Genomic DNA, 6,000 nt, shown 5'->3' with positions numbered 1-6,000 from the left:
GTAGATGGAACAGACGCTCACCTGCCGCTCGCCCTCAGGGGGATGGTTGAACACGGCCCGGAAGCGGCGGGTGAACTCTGGGTAGTTGTCCTTCGCCGAGTCTGGTCTATCCCAGACTGCGTTGGCCCCCTCCAGAGCTTTGCCTGACAGGCAGGAGACGAGGGCGTTCACGCTCTCACCTCCCGAAGGAGCCGGGTGAATGGTTGCCAGATACAGCAGGAAATCCTTGCACCCGGCAGCAGTCCCATCGTACTCCCTCGGCATCTCGAGCCGAATACCGCTGGGCCCAGATGACGCCGGAGAAGGTGGTGGTGCAGGTTGGAATGTGGCTGGTGCAGGGGTAGGCAGGCCACCCCTCTCCCATCTCTCCATCGTCGCCATCACTTGATCCATGGCGGTCCTGAGACGGTGGAGAATTGTGGTGTGGTGTTGAACACGCTCCTCCATGGAAGTGGAGAGCGCGTCAGCTCCTGCTGACTCCATAGTGTGGTGCGGGATTCTGTTACAATGCCTCCTAGTAGGAGGGGGGTGCAGGAATCAGGAGCAGGAGAGCAAGGAAGTTCCAGTGGCACAAAACGTTTATTATGGTAGTCCTGAACTCAATAACAACATGAGGGAAAAACATGCACAAAACGAAGTCGCCACACGCAGGGAAACTAACTACACATACGGAGGAGAAACCTCGACTCCTAAACAAAGTCTCGAAAACGGTAACACTACCGAATAAAACGAAAACCCCGTGGTGCAGACACGCACCCCTAACGTAGAACACATACAAACAATCCCGCACAAAGGAAAAATGGATCGGTGGCAGCTAGTAGGCCGGCGACGACGACCACCGAGCACCACCCGAACAGGGAGAGCAGCCACCTTCGGTGGAAGTCGTGACACGAAGTCCAAAGTCTCATTAACTTCTTGAGGCTACCTGGGACGTTAGCGTGCCACCTGTGGCGCACCCTATCAACAGCAGGTGCATTTCAAGAGCGGCAAATTTGAAACCAAATAAATGTACAAATTCAAATTTCTCAAACATACAACTAACTTACAGCCTTTGAAAGATAAACATCTTCTTAATCTAACCACGTTTACCGATTTCAAAAAGGTTTTACGGGGAAAGCATAAAGTTAGGTTATGTTAGGAGAGTACATTGACAATAGCTGTGTGCAATGCATTGTCGATTCAAAGACATGCGTCACCAAAACCATACAATCAGCTAAAATTATGCACTAACCTTTTACAATCTCCATCAGATGACACTCCTAGGACATTTTGTTAGACAATGCATGCATTTTTAGTTCTATCAAGTTCATATTTATATCTAAAAACAGTGTTTTACTATGGCGTTGATGTTCAGGAAATCGTTTCCCTCCAATACCGGCAGTCAAGTCATGACGACAAAATAATTAATTAATATTAGAAAACATTGCTAAAATATTATATTGTCATTCAAAGAATTATAGATTTACATCTCTTGAACGCAATGGACTTGTCAGATTTTAAATTAACCTTACTGGGAAATCACACTTTGCAATAATCTGAGCACTGCGCCAGAAAAATACGCATCGCGATACAGACTAACCGCCATGTTGGAGGAATCTAAAATCGAAAATACTATATAAATAATCCATTACCTTTGATTCTCTTCATCAGATGTCACTTCCAAAGAGTCCCAGGTCCATAACGAATGTATTTTTGTTCAAAAAAGCTCATCATTTATGTCGAAAAACCTCCGTGTTGTAGCGCATGATCTAAGCCAGCCGGACTTCACTTCACTTCAAGAACGGAAAAAATATATTTCCGTTCGTTCAAACATGTCAAACGTTGTATCGCATAAATCATTAGGGCCTTTTTTAACCAGAACATGAATAAAATTCAAGGCGGACCATTGGGTTTTCTTTTAAAACGTTTCGGAATGAGAGTACCCACCATCAAATCGCGCGCCAGGGTGAATGATGGACCATCACGTTCCATGGCTCTTATTCGGTCAGATCTCACTGTAGAACACTCAAAACACTTTGTAAAGGCTGGGGACATCTTGTGGAAGCAATAGGAAGTGCCAGAATATAATTCACCCCCTTTGTTTTTCAATGGCATAGGCTCAAAGTCAATTCAACACATCAGGTATCCACTTCCTGTCAGAATCTGTCTCAGGGTTTTGCCTGCCAAATGAGTTCTGTTATACTCACAGACACCATTCAAACAGTTTTTGAAACTTTAGGGTGTTTTCTATCCATATATAATAAGTATATGCATATTGTAGTTACTGGGTAGGTGTAGGAGGCATTTAAAAATGGGCACATCTTTTTTCAAAAAAGTCTCAATACTGCCCCCTATACCCTAACAGGTTAAAGGGATATTTCAGGAATTTGTCCATTAGTCAGATGAACTCATGGATACCATTTGTTATATCTCTGCATCCAGTATGATATAAGTTAGAGTTGGTATACACTAGCATCCTAGCAGTTACCGTAGACTTCCAGTCATTGTGCTAACACTAGTTAGCAATTGCACTAACGCTAGTTCGAAAATTCCTTCAAATTGCTCGCAGAGATATAAAAATGGTATCCACGAGTTAAAGGGCTTGATTGCCAACATCCTGAAGTATCTCTTTAACCTGTTGAGGACCTCTTCGAGATAGGATCCCGTTAATGGCGCGAAATTCAAAACAACAAAAATCGAATAATTTCAATTTCTCAAACATACGACTATTTTACACCATTTTAAAGATACACTTCTCGTTAATGCAACCACATTGTCCGATTTCAAATAGGCTTTACAGCGAAAGCAAAACATTACATTATGTTAGGACAACACCTAAACAAGAAAAGCCACACAGCCATTTTCCTAGCAAGGAGAGGCGTCACAAAAACCAGAAACACAGCTACAATTAAGCACTAACCTTTGACGATCTTCATCAGATGACACTCATAGGACATCATGTTACACAATACATGTATGTTTTGTTCGATCAAGTTCATATTTATATCCAAAAACAGCATTTTACATTGGCGCGTGATGTTCAGAAAATGTTTAGCCTTCAAAGCCTCCGGTGAATGAGCACAATGAGCACACATATTACAGAAATACTCATCATAAACGTTGAAAAATTATATAACAATTATTTAAAGAATTATAGATAAACTACTTTTTAATTCACCCGCTGTGTCAGATTTCAAAATAACTTTACGGAGAAAGCACATTGTTCAATATTCTGCTATACAGTTAGCTATACAGTTAGCCACGAAGTCACGGCGTCAACCAAACTCTAAAATAGTGTTATAAATCTTTTCTTCCCTTTGCTGATCTTTGGCGGAATGCACTCACAGGATTCCCACTTCCACAAGAAATGTTCATTTGTTCAATAAAGTCCATCATTTATGTCCAAATACCTCCGTTTTGTTGGCGCGTCCAGAACACTATTCCAAAGGCACGAGGCGGGGGGAACAAATAAATAGACAAAAAGCTCAAAAGTTCCATAACCGTTTGTAGAAACATGTCAAACGATGTTTACAATCAATCTTTAGGGTATTTTTATCGTAAAAATGCGATAATATTCCAACCGGACAATAGCGTATTCATTCCAGAAGAAAAAGAAGGAACGGTGCCCTCGCGGGCTCGTGCATAACCAAGTCCCTTGTCCTCAGACAGGCCACTGATTGACTGAGCTACTATTTTCTGCCCAGTAACAGGAGAAGGATGAAAAAACTTTCTGAAGGCTGTTGACAGCCAATGGAAGACTTAGGAAGTGCAACGTGACCCCACAGACACTGTAGTTTCGATAGGGATTCAAAAGAAGAAATACAATTCTCAGATTTCCCACTTCCTGGTTGGATGTTTCTCAGGTTTTTGCCTGCCATATGAGTTCTGTTATACGCACAGACATCATTCAAACAGTTTTAGAAACTTCAGATTGTTGTCCATCCAAATCTACTAATAATATGCATATCATACCTTCTGAGTCTGAGTAGGAGGCACTTTAATTTGGGCATGTTTTTCATCCGAACGTGAAAATACTGCCCCCTATCCCTAAGAGGTTTTAAACATTTGTTTATGTGTGTTAGTTCCAGAGCAACGAGGTGCTGTTCGAGGTTGTGGAGCACCAGGAGATGGACCTGGTGCAGTTACTCCTGTCCCAGTACAGTCTGGAGGAGCTGGACCTCAACATCCCAAACAGTTAAGGCCTTCTGCCCCAGGACATGGCCATCATGACCAACAACATACCCATGGCCAGGCTGCTGCTCCACGCCGGAGTCAAGGAGAGACCCCACTGTGGGTACCTGTTCTGGCTTGCTGGTTGGTTGACTGACTGGCTATCTGTCTGTCTTTCTGTCTGGCTGTCTGTATTTGTTCTGACGGACTAACGTTCTGTCTGTCTGTTCACCTGCTTGCCTGCGTGCCCACTTGCACGCCTGCTCCTTAGCTTATAGGATCATAACAGTTGTTTATTGAAGAAAATATGAAGCATGTTCCATCATAAACCAGAGTATGAGTAGAAGATGCACTTTTGGTAATGATTTAGGATAAGCTTACCCTCCCCAAATCTTAACCTGTAAAACACAAAACTGAATTTTCTCCCCAATTTGTCTAATTGCTGCAACATCCAATGGGCTCGGGAGGCGAAGGTCGAGTCATGCGTCTTCTGAAACATGACCCGCCAAACCGCAAGATGCAAGCGTCCCGCCCCTGGTACACCCTACCAACAGCAGGTGAAATATCACGAGCGCCAAATTTGAAAACAATTAAATGTCATAATTCAAATTTCTCAAACATACAAGTATCTTACACCCTTTGAAAGATAAACATCTCCTTAACCTCTAACAGCCAGTGTAATCCCGTGGCGCGATATTCAAATACCTTAGAAATGCTATTACTTCAATTTCTCAAACATATGACTATTTTACACCATTTTAAAGACAAGACTCTTGTTAATCTAACCACACTGTCCGATTTCAAAAAGGCTTTACAACAAAAGCAAAACATTAGATTATGTCAGCAGAGTACCCAGCCAGAAATAATCAGACACCCATTTTTCAAGCTAGCATATAATGTCACATAAACCCAAACCACAGCTAAATGCAGCACTAACCTTTGATGATCTTCATCAGATGGCACACCTAGGACATTATGTTATACAATACATGCATGTTTTGTTCAATCAAGTTCATATTTATATCAAAAACCAGCTTTTTACATTAGCATGTGACTAGCATTCCCACCGAACACTTCCGGTGAATTTACTAAATTACTCACGATAAACGTTCACAAAAAACATAACAATTATTTTAAGAATTATAGATACAGATCTCTTATATGCACTCGCTATGTCCGATTTTAAAATAGCTTTTCGGTGAAAGCACATTTTGCAATATTCTAAGTAAATAGCCCGGCATCACAGGGCTAGCTATTTAGACACCCACCAAGTTTAGCCCTCACCAAAGTCAGATTTACTATAAGAAAAATGTTATTACCTTTGCTGTTCTTCATCAGAATGCACTCCCAGGACTTCTACTTCAATAACAAATGTTGGTTTGGTCCCAAATAATCCATAGTTGTATCAAAATAGCGCCGTTTTGTTCGTGCGTTCAAGACACTATCCGAAGGGTAAATAAGGGTGACGCGCCCGACGTGTTTCGTGACAAAAAATTTCTAAATATTCCATTACCGTACTTCGAAGCATGTCAACCGCTGTTTAAAATCAATTTTTATGCCATTTTTCTCGTAAAAAAGCGATAATATTCCGACCGGTAGTGGTTGTTTTCGTTCAAAGAGAGAGAAAGTAAACATGGTGTCAGCTCGGGTACGCGCGCCCCAGTCTCATTGTTCTCAGATCGACCACTTACAAAATCCGCTAATGTTTTTCAGCCAGGGCCTGCAAAGCCACCATTCAGCTTTCTGACGCCTTCTGAGAGCCTATGGGAGCGTTAGAAAATGTCACGTCATGCCAGAGATCCCCTGTTTTGGTTAGAGATGATCAAGAAGGCCATGAAATGGTCAGAGAGA

General features: G+C 42.1%; 1 pseudogene; it reads left to right on the top strand.

Moving 5' to 3' along the window:
- The first annotated feature begins 290 nt into the window (after nucleotides 1–290).
- LOC115200784 (ankyrin repeat and fibronectin type-III domain-containing protein 1-like) overlaps nucleotides 291–6,000 on the top strand; it is a 40,459-nt pseudogene continuing 34,749 nt past the window's right edge.

Source organism: Salmo trutta, chromosome 10 (assembly GCF_901001165.1).
Source record: "Salmo trutta chromosome 10, fSalTru1.1, whole genome shotgun sequence".
Classification (NCBI taxonomy): domain Eukaryota; kingdom Metazoa; phylum Chordata; class Actinopteri; order Salmoniformes; family Salmonidae; genus Salmo; species Salmo trutta.
The sequence above is the reverse complement of the archived record's forward strand: the minus strand, read 5'-3'. Positions and strand labels throughout refer to the sequence as shown.